Source organism: Cucumis sativus, chromosome 4 (genome assembly GCF_000004075.3).
Source record: "Cucumis sativus cultivar 9930 chromosome 4, Cucumber_9930_V3, whole genome shotgun sequence".
Taxonomy (NCBI): domain Eukaryota; kingdom Viridiplantae; phylum Streptophyta; class Magnoliopsida; order Cucurbitales; family Cucurbitaceae; genus Cucumis; species Cucumis sativus.
Window position 1 is genome coordinate 12,775,403 of NC_026658.2, and position 17,380 is coordinate 12,792,782.

Below are 17,380 nucleotides of genomic sequence, written 5' to 3' on the forward strand. Positions count from 1 at the left end.
GTTTGTATTTGAAGTCAAATTCATCCAAGATCATTGAGTTTCAAAGCTTCTTTAATTAAGATTTTGTTTCTTGAACTAGAATTGTAGTCTTGTGATTTTTGGAATAGCATAGTTGGATTGGTTTTGTAATTTTGGGATTATCATATTAGGTTGGGGTTGACTGAAGTAGTGTTTTGTATATGACAATATCGAACAAACATGTAAAGTTTTCGAAATGTTCATACATATATGATTAAATGTTAATATATGTTAAAGTTTTGGAATTGTACTCGTGCATATTTATGAGATTGTTGGGCCACACTACAGGAATTATAGAGACAATACAGGAACAAAAATATAAATAAATTATAATTTAGAAAAAAAATGAAACAAGCTTGACGTTTTTTAAATGTCATAAACAAATACATTCTTGACGGTTTTTCAATGTCATTAACAAGTAAATTCTTGACGTTTTTTAAACGTCATAAACAATTGTGTTCTTGACCGTTTTTAAATGTCATAAATTACATTCTTGATAGTTTTTAAATGTCATGAATACTCATTCACTTGACGATTTTTAACTGTCATGAATATTTGTATACTTGACGTTTATAAACTGTTAAGAATCGCTATTCTTGACGTTTTATTAACCGTCAAGAACTTTGACTTTCTTGACGCTGGCTTCAATGACGGTTTTAAAACCGTCAAGAATAGTGATTCTTGACAGTTTAAAAACGTCAAGAGAGTCTGTTTTTGTAGTAGTGAATGATAAGCTTATTGAGTCGGCGATCTAGCCACTCTCACTCGTACAAATCAAAGGACAATCTCTCGCGAACAAGAGTTCATAATACACTCAAGATTAAGACTAAGTTATATAGGTCATCCTAGTGAAATAGAAACCTAACTAGTTAACGTAGTAACACCAAGTGGTTACTATTTCACGGTATGGTCTATTGCAATCTCATTGCATAGGATACTTTCACTCGCATGACAACTACACGAACGCATTGGATCATTGTATTTGTATCAAATACAAAGTGAGTCGTATTCATAATGTTACCAGGAAAAAGGTACCTAGTCTTATCCCTATACTATAGACCCTTTAAGCTAATCTCGAACATTGATCCATGTATGTCTCTACATACTATTCAATACTTATTAAACAGTTTAGGATGTTAGTTTATTGGATTTGAGTTATTAAGACAAAACTAATAATATAATCAATAACAATTATTACAATAATAACACTTTATTAACAATGGTTAATGGATTATATTTACAATCTACGAGTTTTAGGACATAAATTCCAACAAACTCCCACTTGGACTAAAACTCTAGTCTCTTTGGGATGTTCATAATAAAGTAATCCTAGCTCTAACATTGAAAATGGTAAAATGTACAAGTGTATTACATAAAATATATATATACAAATACAATAAACTAGGGCATCCTCATACCCATTACACATCTGCCACTTTTCCTAGATTACCTAATGTACATAACTCGCAGATCTAGACTTTCTAGAAGACCCTCGAACACTTTAGCCATGAGAGTCTTTGTAAATGGATTAGTAATATGCCCCACTATTATCACAATATAAAGTGATGGGGCATGTTCATGTTTGGAACAACTTCCAAATTATGCAAGAACTTCCTCAGCAAAACTGCTTCTTTTGCTGCTTCACAAGTAGCAATATACTCAACTTTCATAATAGAGTGTGTAATGACGCGTGGCTCAGGCTGCTTGATCATGCCAGGACATGCTTCTTGCATGTCCCAAGCCTAAATAACCTCTTTCGCTCAAAACACACGCTCATCTCACCTTGTCATCCTGGCAATCAACCCACCCTTGGCCTTGCCTAGAAATATGATTTTTCTACCAGAAACTTAACTCGACTTTGAAGCTTAAATCAATAAGCTTCCTTCTACAAACTTACTTAGAATGTCATCACTAGCTTACCACAAAGTGTCACTAACAAAATCCAAGTATTGAGTTCTGTAGCTCCAAAATACTCTACATTGTTAAATTTTTTTTTTCTTTTGAAAATGACCTTTGAGTCTTTCTTCACTTCAATTCCTTTATTCCTGGCAGCCTTTCTTCTGATACTAGACTCAATTTAGGAGATTTTTGAAGTAGAGTTACCCAATTAACACAAGTTGCTTGTTAACATAATTCGTCCAAAGTTGTACATATAGTGATCCTTGCATGCTCTTTGGTTGACACTTTTATTCTCACCTCTTACGCCCATACTTGCCACTTTCCACCTCATGCAAGACACTTATTTGGCAAAACTTAGGTATCTTGTATGTTGTCCACTTGTACTCTACCGCACATCTTACCTCATATTGCTTAAGTCATCCTTGGATGCATATCCCTTTTTCTATGAGGGTTCTTTAGTAAATTCTTACTGCCAAGAATGCCTAAGACTTTTTTTTCTCGCCTAATCTCCCAAACATCCCTCAATGCCTTCAACAAACCATGCCATCTTGACTAGCATTTGGTTGAATTGCCCCATTGGCCGCATGGCCTATGTCCACATAGCCCACCTCTTTGTTGCATGACATTCCTTATCCACGTTCTAACTTCTTTAGAGTTTCTTGACATTTCCTAGATGCTTAGCTTCCTTGCCTAGCGCATACCCTTGGTCATATAGCCTTGTCTTATAGAGGTTGTCTTGACACCTTTCGGCCATACCACATCTCAACCTTTGGCCACCCAACATGTCTCTTTAGAGGTTCGCTTGACACTTTTGGCCGCCTAGAGTATGCAACATGCCCTAGACAACACTTAGCCAATTTTCGAACACCCTTTATGCCTTTCTTTGTTACGATGACACTTTTCTTTTGTCATCTTAAAAATATTAACACATCTTTCATAACACTTCAACTAAACTATCCAATCTTAAACCATCTTTCTCCTAACATCAACCCCTAATGTCCTATTGAGTTCTTTAGATGAATTAAGGATTATTAGGTATCGGGGTTTACACGCGAGATGTAAGTCTTCCTCCTTGGAATTACGTATAGTAGTGTGCGGAGGGAGAGGAATGTGATGCAGGTCTTCCTCCTCAACCCTAAGGAATTCTTCTTCGCTAACAATGCCCTTTTGATCGGGTAAGGGCTTGTTCGGTCAGGTCGTGAGGTGAAGGATGTTGTTATAATGATGGGGGATTTGGTGGTGAGAGGATAATAGACATGCGAGAAGACTTGGGTAAGATTGATGAGGGGGAGTTTCAATTTTTGGATGAGGACTGGAATTGAAGGATTTGGATTTTGGAGGAGGCGATGAGAGAGTTAGGGGTCGGATTGCAAGAGGTTTAGGGTCGATGGCCACGTCTAGCTTTCGTCTTTTTTCCTTTTTATACGAGTTAGACGCGTCATCGTGGACCTTTCTCCTCTTTAGCAGTGGTGGCAACGGAGAAGCCTCTTCTTCTTCTCTGCCATTCCATTCTTCTCCCTTAACTTTATTAAAGGTTTTGAGGTGTCTCTCTTCTTCTTTATTTTGATGGAGTGTTATGGTTTGGTTGAGATTCGCCTGAGAACATGCATAAGGGGTGATTGCAGAAAAGCTAAAAGCTTAGGAACCGTCGGAGGAAGGGCAGATCATTAATTGTATGTTACGCCTTCCTCTGACGTGGTGGCAGCAACGTTGAGAATAGATTTAGGGATTCCCGACGTATCATTAATTGCGTGGGAATATGTTTAGGGATTTCTGACGTTTAACAAATCAGGTCAAGAATAGGGTGCTATTCCCGACGTTTTCGTTGTGCGTCAGGAGTTCTCTGTCTTTTTTAACTCCATTCTTTACATAAATGAAACATAAAGAGAAAGAAAATGAGAGAGGGAGAGGGAGACCGAGAGGAAGATTAAGAAGAAGAGGGCATTGTCATCTCCATTGCCGTCCCTTTGTTGTCGTCGCCGCCATCGGTAAGTGGTTTAGTTTAGTTATTTGTTTAGTTTTAGTATTTAGATTTCAAATTTGTTTTAGGTGTTAGATTTTAGATTTCAAATTAGTTTTAGTATTTAGATTTTGAATTAGTTGTAAGTTTTAGTATTGAAATTTAATTTCAAGTGTTGTTAGAATTTTGAATTAGTTGTAGGTTTTAGAAATTTAAATTTGAAGTGTTGAAGTTAAGATTGAAGTGTTGAAGTTGAGGTTGAAGTGTTGAAGTTGAGTTTGAATTTAAAGTTTTCAATTTGAATTTAGGAATTAATTGAAGTTTTTTTTTATAAAAAAATAGAGGATCTCCCGACGCATGGTTCCTAGACATCTCTCGATGCTATATTGACAACATCTTCGACGTTCATACAACGTCAGAAGATGTCTAGAAACTCTCGACGCACAACATTGTGCATCGGGAGTTCCTCTCCCGATACATTTTTCCTGACTTGTGTTCCAACGTATATTTAGTATGTCAGAAAAGCCTTTTCTGATGCTTTTTATATATCTCCCAATGATTTTATGCATCGAGAGAGCCCTCATTTCTTGTAGTGTTAGACAAAGAGCTTCAATGTGGTAGAGGGGAAAGGCATGACACCTTTAGGTGCTTTCATCAAAGGGAGGATTGAGGTTCTGATTATGGCGCTAAGGTTAACTGCCATCTTCTTCTTAATGCAATAAATCATCATTGTGCACTCTAGTGGGATGGTGTTGTTGTCAACCAGGCAGGCGGTTTCGTTTTCAAGTCTTAGTTCTTAATCCTTAACAACCTTTGAGTATTGATGCTCTACCCCAACCCTCATCTAAAACGATAACTAACACAATGGTTTGGAAGTTTTTGTGAAACATCATCTATACTTTTTCTTTAATGGTCGATGAAAAAAAAGTCAGGAAAATGGTATTTCTGACCATTTTAAGTGTTACCAAAATATCACATTTGGTGTAGTATGGTATTGTTTTGAATATTTTTGTAAAATAGTGGATCAAGAAGTTTTACTAAGATAAAGTTTCATGTTGGACAAGAGGATAGTGGATGGGAATTAAGTTGAATGGTCCACTTTTTTTTTAAATCCTTTAAGGTTTTATGAAAACCTTTCACAATACCTTTTCATAATCATTTTGTAAAAATAATATCAAATCATTTAAATATACCGAAAAATTATTTCATTTCGAATAAACCTTTCTTTATGCTTAAAAAATCATTTCATTTTGTCAAGGATCCCGAATCATTCTCTACGCTTGGTGTCATTACCTCGCGTTTAGACTACTGTATCAACAGCATCTGAGAACATACAAATTCGTCTTTGTTGCTCATACCGCTAAGCTTTATACGCTCATTTCAATGCATAAGTCAGCTTCTTATTACCATGTAGTTCGTACACTCCATAGTTGCCTTCACTCTTTATGTGCACACAAAAGTTAGCATCATCTCAAAGAAACATAATATTGAAATCATAGTCATCAAATCAAGCTTTAACATTATAAATAATGCTTGAACACATAACTTTTCATAGAAATCTTTCTGAAACATTCTCATCTGAATTCTTCTTTCAAATCAGTAAAGAGAAATCGTAATAAAGTTTCTTAACATAAATTCTTTTGACTGAAAAGCACTCACCAAACTTTACTAAAGAAGTCCTTCTCACAACCATCTTTTCGCGTGGCTAAACCAACAACACTTTAACATTTCAACAAAACTCTCGTCATCCCCTCCTTAGTTACCTAAATTCTCCTATTTTATAGATCCCTTATACTAACTTAGTCATGCAAATCCTTAATATTTAACCTAGTCATGCTCAAATCCTTAATCTTACATGTTAACCCATGTCAAATCAGATTTGACATTTTCTTTACAAACCTTGCTCCCCGCCTAACCCAAACCGTGAATAAATTCAACCACTTAACATTTCTCGTGAATAACCTTATCGCTTGATTATATTTTTATTATAAGAAACGTTCCACGTGAACTAACCAACTTTTACTCGCATAGAACTCTTATCGTGAACTAAAACTCCAAGGCTTTCCTCGTAGACTTCTTTCTCCACGAAACACTTGGTTCTTCTCGCGAAGACCACCCAAAACTCCTAGTCTAACACTCAAAACTTTCATTTCCTAACTTACGCAAAGACTTTTTCGCTTCTTATCGCACAACTTCTTTCGCGAACTACCCACTTATCGCAAAAAAGTATACTTAACCGTAAAAGATCTTATCACTTAATCTTTCCATGGATTTATTTGAACACCAACTTCTTAATTCTTAGCCGAATTTTACTTCCTTACTCGAATTAGAAATGGGTCGCACAACTTCCTTCGCGAACTACCCACTGAATCGCAATAACGTATACTTAACCATAAAATTTTTTATCGCTTAATCCTTTTCGTGGATTTATTTAAACGCCAAATTCTTAATACCTAGCCAAATTTTACTTCATTACTCAAATTAGAAATGGGTCTCACATTTGGAGTGTAACGACCCAACTTTTCTAAGTAAGTCGAAGTCATTAATTTCAAATAAAGACTTGAGTTTACACAAAATCTCAATCTCAAACAATTTCAAAGTCTCAAGAAAACAAAAAATTTATATCTGGGCCCTATTTAAAATAACCAACACTTTCAAGAAAAATTTACTAATTCGTGAATACAGTTCAACTATAAAATCTTCTAAACAATCTCAAGTACTAAAACAAAACACGTGAAACAAAACATTTAGCGAAAGCAATTTAAAATAACCCCTATGGCAATCACGCTTCCTTCCTGCCCCTCGCCGGTTTGCCGTCTTTATTACCTTTGCCTGAAAATTAAACATAAGGAGGGTGAGTATAAAAATACCCAGTAAGAGACCCTCTACTGGTCCCATCAGGGGAAAAATAAATTGTTAACATTCTATTGGGACACCCTGTACAGTCGCAGTCTTGTGATCCCGTAGGATGCACATTTCAGTCTAACGTTCCAAGGGACGTACATTTCAGTCTAGTGTTCTGCAGAGACACATATCAGTCTAATGCTCCCGAAGGTGCAGAATAATTGGTGATCCCGTTGGACACCTACAAGACACACATCCCAATAAAAGCTAACAATTTTTCCCCTCAGTCCATTCTAAACATCTTAACAGTCATTCATAGATAAGTTAAACATTCTCATCACGTAAACTCCTTATTTAACAGCATATCATTACATCAGTTAACAAGCTAAACAATCATAACCTCCTCCTTAGTCACCAAAGGCACAACCATGACGTTTCTTCCGTTCACAAGCACACAACATAACAGTAGATATTATACATTCAGTCTAGACAACAATCAATCTACTAATCAAATCCACACTTTATATAAGCAACATCTACGAGATTCAGTTTTTCCACATCCTTATCTTTGTACACATACATAACCAGACAGTCACAACATATACTCAACCACAGTCCACATCAACCCATGCACATATATGTATTAATTTCTCCCAGTCAAACATAGCAAACATTAAACTTTAAGTCAATGTCCAAACATACATCATAACAGTCGTCTCTACTCAGTTCAAATATAATAATACGGTCCATACAGTCAATACATCTTAATTAGTCATTATATCTTAATTTTGTTGTTGAGTCGAGTAGAAAATCGCTTACTTTCAAGTTAGTTAAGCTCCTTAACCACGTTGAAGTCTACGAAGAACGAACCTAAACATTAAGACAATTTCTCAATAATTCTCTTCAACGCATCAATCATTTAAATTCAACCCAATGTGATTTTTTTTTTACAACTTACCCAAGGAATTCGAGCGTAACCTATAATCGAACAGTAAACGATTTATCCAACCAATTAATCCAGCAATATTACTTGAGTTTATTTGAGGAATTATCAAAAATAGGATAATTTGGAAGGATCTAAAAGAGTTTTGAGATGAATTTTAAAAAAGATGACTTTTAGGACAAATTAGTTGGAAAAAGTCTATATTACCCTCAAGTTAAAAAATATCCTAAAATCAATTTATGAATCCTCTCTTCTCATTCTCCCTCCGTTTTTTCACTTTCTAAAAATGTTTCATTTTTCTCTCATCCCTCCCTCTGGTGTTCCATTTTCCCTTATTTTCACGAAATTTCCTTTTTCTTCCTTTTCCATTCTTTAATTCGTTTTCTTGAAATTTCTTTCTCAAGCTCTTCCCATGGTCTCCCACCGGCCTTTGAAAACCATTTTCTCCATTTTCTCACTTCCAAAAAGAATATTTCATTTTTCTCTCATCTCTCTCCATTTTCATACATTGTGGGATAAATTGGCCTTCCTAATTCTAAGAGCATGAGAATGTTGCTCTCACCTGCATTGTTGTACATTATATAAAAGTTCTGCACACTTTACAATTTTCCAAGATAATGAAATAAAAATTGCATACCAAAAAACAAAAATGGTATTCATTCCATTATATAAAACTATTTATGTACATAGTTTGGAACATATACAATTCCTTCAAAAGTTGGAACTAAAAGTCAATAATTGGATTGTTGGTCCATAATTGGATTGTTGGTCCATAATTCCTACAATTTTCATACATGGGATTGTTGGTCCATAATTGAAATGCCAATTGTTTTCTAAAATATGACATGTTTTCTTGACATAATGTAGCTACATCTAAACCAGAAGCTTCATATTCGAAATACTTAATTGTAAATACACCACAATCACTATTGTTGCGTTGAAGTGGAATGGAGTCGACAATGACAAGTGGCCAAGGTTCCTTGTGTGTTGATGATCCGCCTCTCCTAACAAAGAATCCAGTAGCATCGAGCAAATTTGGCACCATCTCTTGAATTGGCTCTAATATGCTTCTCATATCTTCGGCACTCGTCAGCGACGGAAGCGAATCCCATACCTTAACTTGACAACGTACCAAGTCCAAGCATAATAGAATCCAATGATTGCCATGGATATTGAATGGAGAGTAAATGTAATCAACATTCACCCAAGGATCTTGACAGTCTTATTTTGATCCGACAACATAGTCAACCTGCTTACTAAATGTGATAAACTACTTACTATAGACTGAAAATGATGAGCAGGGTCAATCTTGTACATGGGACCGTTAGTTGATGTCGAAGCCATACTGAAACCTGCATAAAAAAAAACTAATTAAATATAATTGCATAAGAGACTTACTAAACATGGATGCACTAGCATCTTGGGACTTCTACTCAAAATTTTGGAAGGTGAGAGATAGATGCGAGATGCTGGAAAACTTCAAGGCAAAGTTGCTAAGTCTAATAAAATTGCTAACCCTAAAGCCTTAACACCTAGTAGAGTAGCTAAACATGCATTCTAAACGGTATAGGAAGTTTACACTCTTATATTGGGACTTCTACTCAAAATTTTGGAAGGTGAGAGATAGGTGCTGATAGGTGCGAGATGATGGAAAACTTCAAGGCAAAGTTGCTAAGTCTAATAAAATTGCTAACCCTAAAGCCTTAACACCTAGTAGAGTAGCTAAACATGCATTCTAAACGGTTTAGGAAGTTAACACTCTTATATTGAGACTTCTACTCAAAATTTTGGAAGGTGCGAGATAGGTGCTGATAGGTGCGAGATGATGGAAAACTTCAAGGCAAAGTTGCTAAGTCTAATAAAATTGCTAACCCTAAAGCCTTAACACCTAGTAGACTACCTAGACTAGCTAAACATGCATTCTAAAGATTGTATTCTATTGGAACTACATCACTAAAAACATTAACAAAGTAGAGAACAACAATGCAGCTTATGATAATGTCTTTCAACAAATTGCAAAGGAAATGGTCTTTCAACAATGCAGCTTATGATATTCTATTGTACTGGTAGCTTTGCAGAGTTTATATGAGATACCAAATATATGTTCGAATTCAAGTTCTAAACTCCAAGGTATGGTTTTTCTATTATTACAGTACATTGCAAAGGAAATGATGGATACGGCACTGCCAACGTAGAGGAGTGGATAAGAAATGGAGAGGTCCGGTGAAAACAAACCTGAAATCGAAATGGATGGAAGTGGAGAAGCGTCCGCCGGAGTTGAAGTCGAAAGTAAAACAGAGACCCGTGCAGAAGAAATGGAGACCGTTCGGTGAACAAGTTGAAATCAGAAAAATATAGCGCGAGGAGTCGTGGAGAAGAAATGGACGGAAGAGAAAAACGTTCACCGGAGGCGGGAGAGAGTTGAAGGGGGTAACTGTAAACGCGGGAGAGTTCAAATGCTCTGGTTTACGTTTTTCTTTTGAACGGCCTTCTGTCTTTGGGTTGAAGAAAAGGAAAAAGAAGAAAAGAGGAAGGAAAATAAAAGAGGGTATTTTCGTCATTTCACCTCCAATTTATCCTAAATCTCAACTTTTTTACAATCAATCCTAAAACTCTTTTTCTACCCCATTTTTGGCCTATTTTTGTCAATTCCCCAGTTTATTTTGGAAAAATGACTCTTGGCAATGCAGGAACGACAGCGAACAACCCAATCGAATGGCGTGGGTTTGCTACCTGCGGCAGAACGAAGAAGGAACTCAACGCGCAGAAGGTTGGATCTGGGGTCTTTTAGTTCGGTTCACGGCAGCAAATGAAAACCTGATTGCACAGACGTCAAAGGTGTTATTCGCGGAAGAAGTCGAGCAGCAGCTTTGCGAAGAGACGACGTGCAACGGAGAGACTGTATACAGACGGACGGAGAATCGCGCGGCAGTGCAGAAAACGGAGGAGAAAGGAATGGGCGGCTGCTGGGCTTGGCTTCGACGGAGACAGAGGCGATTAGGATGGGGCACGGCGACGCAGATCTGGACGACAGCTGCAAGGCGACGCTTACAACTTGCTTCGCGAACAGAGATGGCGGCCGACGGTTGCAGCGGCGGCTGGGTATGGTAGAAAAGAAAGAGAAATGGAAGAAGAATAGGGTCGGCGGCCGTGGATCAGAGAAGAAAAGAAGGAGGTAGGGCACGGTGAAGGAGAAAATAGAAAAAGAAAATGAAGGGGAAATGGGGGGTTGCGCGCGGGAGGTTTATGAGATTTTTTCTTTTCTTTTATTTAAATTAAATAATAAAACTAAAATATAAATAAATATATATATAATTATATTATCACATTTTCAAATCTTTTTTTCTCCCCCTTCAACATATTTTCTTCAAAAAATAAATCTTGTACAAATCGAATAATTTTCTTAAAATAAATTACCTTCGAGTTCGGGGCGTTACATAGAGCCTATCGCTTCTTTAAGATACATGATCTTACCGATTCAGAGAAATTAACCACAGGCGTTATTAGTTTTGATGATCTGGCATTGGATTGGTACCAAGCACAAGAAGAGTTTGAAGTTTTTAAGAATTGGGTTGACCTGAAAGAACGAATGCTTGTACAGTTTGATCAATTCGGAGAAGGAACTTTGGTTGGAATATTTTTCTCAATCAAACATAAAACAAATGTAGAAGAATACCGCAACCGATTTGATCGCTATTTATCTCTGGTAACATTTCTTCAAACGATAGTGTTAGAGAAGACTTTGATGAATGGGCTTAGCCCATGAATAAAAATGGAAGTGGAAACCGTGGAACCGATTGGGTTGGCCCAGATGATGAAATTTGCATTGAAGATTGAGAATAAGGAACTTAGTGAGAAAAGAGTGTGGGTTGAGCAGTGCGTTTCATGTAAAACTGAAACTCACCCTACCTATTGTGGAAAACAACAATACAATGATGACTCAGGAAGAAACCAACAATGGAAAGTCTGCTGATGAGAGCTATCACCCTGAAGGGAGTTACTGATAGAACTAAGACATGCACAGCAGAAAAAGAATCAAAATTCTACCCTAATTGGGCTTAATTAACGAGACTAAACCAAAAAATACTTACATTCGAAGCTGTGTTTTATTCAAACAACCATTAAGTTTGACTTAGTATCCTCTAGACTCATAATCAAGTTGTGGGACCCATTGGATGAAAGAACCGGACGAGAGAAATAGATGAAAAAAAATGGGCGTGGTAAATTTTCTTTTTTTTTTTAAAGTAAATAAGAAAAAGAAATTTCATTTGGTGTGAAAGCCTAAATTCAATAGTTAACTCATCAAATGAGTTCAAATGCCCCATTTATAAGGATTTTTCATTCAAAATTGTATGTCCATGCAATACTAAAGTCCAACAACTCAAAGTCCACTTTCTCTACCAAGGACTTGATAAAAAAAGAGAATATGAGTTAATAGGAAAATGAAAGGGAATTCCTTGGAAAGTTGGTTTGTGTGTCATTAAAAGTCAAGGTGGAAAACAAAGTACAACATATGGCTAAATGTGAGAGTAGGCGTGCAAGATTTCTAGGCGACTAAGAAAAGCATGAGAACCTCTAAAGAAAGGTATTGGTATGGCCAAGGTTGTGTGTGTGTGTGTGTGGCTGAGAGGAGTGGTGTTGCCAAGATAACCTCTAAGCACACAAGGAACGCTAGGCAAGATGGACATAATAGGTGGCCAAAGGAAAGGCAAAAGAACCTCTAAGGATTCAATTATGTGCCCAAGTAGTAAGGTAAGAACCTCCAAGAACATGTCAAGGCGCCAAGCATGAAGATTTGTAGGTGTAGGCAAGAAAACCTCTATATAAAGAGTTGTCATGAGCGGCCATTTGAGCTTAGGCGAGATGGCTTTGCTCAATGAGATGACTTAAGCTAGGCAGTCATGTGTACATGTCACATCCCAAACCGTACTGCAATGAAAATGTCATAGTATTAGGAATATGATGTGAGTTTGTTACAAGTTTGAAATTTTCTTATCGCAAAATATTATTCTCAAACTCCTTTTATACTATTAATAAAACTCAAAACGCAACGGTGAGTCAACCTAAACAGCAAGTATAATAAATACCTACCAAGATGTTTATTAATAACATGTGTTTGATACATAATTACTACACTTTGACCAAACAACGAATGCTTAACTCTTTTCAAAACGTCTGGTCATCTCGCTGCAAATCCTTCAACCTTCTTCTCTACTTGGCCTAAACACCTTATCTTGGAAGATGAATTTTTGAAAGAATGTCTAAAAGACTAAGGTTTTATGAAATCCTTTTTGCAATACCTTTTCATAAACATCATTTCGCATAAACAACATCAAATAATTTTATCTCGCATAAACCTTTCTTTATCCTTAACATACTCATAACATAACAATTTCACATAAACACACATTAGTTAACATTCATTCCTTTCACCAAGGATTATGAATCGTTCTCTACACTTTGATGTAGAACATCTCCCTTCTTGATGTTTCTTGAGTTTTATCCTATTGGAGGGGTTTGAATTACCATTTTTATAGTTTAGGATTAGTTATTTGAATTACCAATTTTGTATCTTGAGTTAGTTATAACTAACTCAACTCCAAGTTAAACTAACTCAACCCCAAGTTAGTTTAACAACTCTTGTAATCTCCAGCCCCTATAAAATGGCTTCTCATTTTCCTTAATAAGACATTAAAAAAAAGAGGCATTATACATAAAGATTTTTAGCTTTGCAATTACTGCATCAATTGGTATCAAAGCGTGATCCTAGCTCACTCTTCCCTAAAAAAACTTGGATCCTACCACTCTTATCCATGGACGCGGAAGCCTCCTTCAACCAACGCTTGCAGTTGGTAGAACAAGCTGTTGAAGAACTTCGAAAAGGGCAGTCAGATATACAGCAATCGTTAGTAGAATTAACAAACCTTTTTACCCGATTTCATGTCCAACCTTTAGAAGAAGCAATTTAGCCCCCAAGAAACCCAATTGCAGCAAACCACGAAAGACAAGAAAGACCAAGAAACCCAATTGCAGCAAACCAAATAAGACAAGAAAGACCAAGAAACCCAATTGCAGCAAACCAAGAAAGACAAGAAAGACCAAGAAACCCTGATGTAAACCAAGAACTACTAAGAAATCAACCTATTCACATCCACAATAATCGATTGTATGGAAACAACGTACCTGGACATTTCTTAAACGATTCTAACTCTTCCGATGAAGACAACTGGCTGAACATTCATCAAGAATCTCAACAAAGGCTTGGACTTTGACCATACTTTCAAGAAGATTAAGAAATACGTATGAAAGTGGATCTCCCTACCTTCAATGGTCGAATGGATGTGGAAGTTTCTTGATTGGATCAAGAACGTAGAAATTTTTTTCGACTATGCCAATACACCCGAACACAAGAAGGTTCGATTAGTTGCTCTCAAACTTCAAGGTGGCGCAAGTGCTTGGTGGGATCAATTACAAAACAATAGACGATTATTCGGTAAACAATCTAAAGATTAGCTGAATATCTTATAAAAGATGTTGCCGTAGGCTTAGTGGTGACATGTGAGAAAGTAAGTTGTGTCTTTTATGGCTCTTAAACGTTGAAGTCAATCAATGAGTTCCAAATGCAATATTGGAAGTTTTCTTAAATATTTTGATGCTTTTGCATGTTGTTAAAGAACTTGGTTAGATGTGAGAAAGAGGTTTATGAGATTGGTTACTTACTATTCCCTTTTTCACTATCATTGCTACTCAATAGACATGCTATGGGCTCGTGTTTCTGTAGAATATAATTCAAATGCTCTTTCTCTAGAATATAATTTATATGTTCTCTCTACAAATTTGAAGTAATTTCTACTGTTTCTGCTAATATTCTCTGAAGCTTATTCAAAATGTAGTTGTTTAATGACTGTTCAGATTTAAAATATATTATAGAGTTAAATTTAACACAGTTAATCAACTTAAGCATTTGACTCTGGTGTTCTTAAGATATAAATTCAAATCCCTATAATTTTATCATGTTGATCTTTTCAATCTTCTCACATACCGTCTTCATTTCATAATCTTGCCTACTAGCTGCATATCATCAATGAAATTACCATATGAGTCCACATGTGGAGCAAGTTGTTGGAGATCATTTTAAATGATTAACCAGTCTATTGGTGGTTTGAGTCTTTCCTTTTGAATCTATTGGTTGTTCAATGATCTAATATTAACTATGTTTAGATTTATGGTAATTTTCATTCTTTTACAGCCTTAATAACCAAGAAAAGGTATGCTTTGATAATCTTTTCTTTCTCTTCGGCAGGTTGGTAATGTAAAAAGGATACATGTATACTATGCCCATGGACTAGATAGCCCAACCTTTGTTCGCCGGTGTTATTGGCTCCTAGATAAGTATGTTATGGTTGAAAGAAAATTGTTAAATTGCTTTCTACCAGTTGTTTCAGTGGGGTCTATCCCCATCATGCCACAAGCAAAGAAAAATGAAATTAGACAGTGGCAGTATATCGTGTTCTACTTATATAATTTATGACTTGCTTCTACTTTTTGTTCAGGACCCTTGAACACATTGTCCTTGTTCATTACCGTGAAACACAAGAGGTTAGGTTCAGCACAATGCATCTGCCAGTTACTGAAATATTATCTTGAGACAAACTTTTATCATTTGGACTACTACATATATTTAAGATCTGTTGATTTTTCCTCCATGGTTGCAATATTAAAACTTCATCCAAAATAATGTTGTCATGTGTGTCTTTAAATTTTTCTGGCAGTCTGGCACCATATAGATCTAGCAGTTGTGTATGCATGTCTTCCTCTCTATCCTCCATTGAAAAACTGGATAATTACATGTTTGTGTTTTATTTTGATGATTTAATCCAACATTTATTTATGGATAAAGTCAGCCATAAAATACATATGTTTACTACTGCTTTTTGTACATTTTAAATACTAGATTTCTTGATGATTGTTGTCTTTAAGTTGCTCTTAATGTTGTTGCATATCGAGAAATGCACTGTAATTTTTGTACCAATTTTATCACTGCTTTTAACTAAATCTTCAAAAATCAAGGCACCACCTGGATGTAGAGTGCTATATGGTGATTCAAGTGTTGAGAGTTCTCTTTCTTCTGCTATCCATAAATTTATGGAATGGAAAGGCAATGATCATGACACTATTTTTTGTCAGATAAACATTGGTTTCATATGCTTCAACTTTGTGGTGCTTCACAGCACACGGATAAAACTTCCAAACATTCTGCACCCAATATTACCATAATGCATTTGGACACTTCATTAACAACTTCTTACAATTAGCCTTTCTATATTGAAAATAATTCGTTGTCTTAACTTCCTGTTGCTGCTAGTTTCAGAATTTTCCATCCACATCGTTGAACTCAAATTCTGGTTCTGTCTCTAACCCATCAACTCCGTGGCTTTTATCGGAGGAACTTGATTCCAAGGCTACTCATGTTTATTCTCTTGGTGAAAATGAATTGTCAGGTGATACTGGCCGAACCTGTCAAAAATAAATGAGTCATACTTTGTTTGATCATTCATTTTCTAATCTTTCTTCTTTATACTTTGGTTGTGTAATTTCTTAAAAAAGAATTCTGGTTTATTTATAGTATATTTGGTAGTATGCATGCCTCAGCTCCTTTAATGCATGTCTCTTATAGTATATTTGGTAGTCTTTTATAATGTTACACCCTTATTTTTAATTCCTAAAACCTTTTAACTTTCCAAATTTTCATTCATTCTTTTAGAAAATTATTTTCATTATTTACTTTATGGTTACAAAACCATCCATTAACTACATTAATTAGACAATTCACTCCAATAATAAATAAATAACTTTTTTAGATCTAAGGTCTTTTCTCATTCTACAAATTTAAGAAAGAGTTGTGTATTCCTCCATCCATAACTGATCTCTCTAATGTGTATTCCTCCCTCCATAACTGGCTTACTTTTGATTGTTTGGATAGAAAGAAACAATAGAATTTTTAAGGATAAATCAAGGTTTATTGTTAACTTGTGGGAAGACATATGTAACTTGATCGGAGTTTGGTCTAGGCGTCATTCATCTTGTAACTAATATGATGCTACTACCAACTCTTAACTTTAAGGTTTGTTAGATTAGGTTGTTCTGGGCTTCCCTCTAGCCTTCAACCTTGTAACTTTAACTCTATGTTAATAGATAATGACTCTTATCCTAGGTTTATCCTAGTTTGAAGGATTCGGTTTCTTCTTCTTAAAAAAAAAAGTTGTATTTCGACTACTATTTGGGAGGAAAATGTGCTTAACTAACCAAAAATCTAATGACACTTCCAAAACCAGTCATTTCGAAAGATGTTTCCTCAATAATATATTTATAATGCTCTTCGTTTATAGAGTAAAACTGTAAAGCAACAAAACCATTTTAATTCATTATATATATATATATATATTTATTTATTTATTTATTTATGTATGTATATATATATTTATGTATGTATATATATATTTATGTATGTATATATATATTTATGTATGTCACTACTACAAAAAAGGCCTTTCTTGACGTTTGTTGTTTTTCTTTCTTGACGTTTTTTGAAAAAAAACGTCAAGAAAGGGGTAGTTCCAAAGATAAAACGTCAAGAATTTTTATGAAAAGGCGGGGTAGGTCAATTTTCAGATTTCTTGACGTTTATTAAACATCAACTAATATGTATTTTTTCT

At 35.5% G+C, this 17,380-nt stretch overlaps 3 long non-coding RNA genes across 3 annotated transcripts; 1 reads left to right on the top strand and 2 right to left on the bottom strand.

Moving 5' to 3' along the window:
- Positions 1-6,469: 6,469 nt before the first annotated feature.
- Positions 6,470-7,677, bottom strand: LOC116403400. The gene is made up of 2 exons (XR_004216179.1): positions 7,541-7,677; positions 6,470-6,709 (listed from the first exon to the last, which is right to left on the bottom strand). It is a non-coding gene; the product is annotated as an uncharacterized LOC116403400 (long non-coding RNA).
- A 787-nt stretch (positions 7,678-8,464) lies between these two features.
- On the bottom strand, positions 8,465-9,982 carry LOC116403398. The gene is made up of 2 exons (XR_004216177.1): positions 9,900-9,982; positions 8,465-9,016 (listed from the first exon to the last, which is right to left on the bottom strand). It is a non-coding gene; the product is annotated as an uncharacterized LOC116403398 (long non-coding RNA).
- A 4,984-nt stretch (positions 9,983-14,966) lies between these two features.
- LOC116403393 lies at positions 14,967-16,152 on the top strand. The gene is made up of 3 exons (XR_004216172.1): positions 14,967-15,056; positions 15,218-15,263; positions 16,030-16,152. It is a non-coding gene; the product is annotated as an uncharacterized LOC116403393 (long non-coding RNA).
- Positions 16,153-17,380: the final 1,228 nt, after the last annotated feature.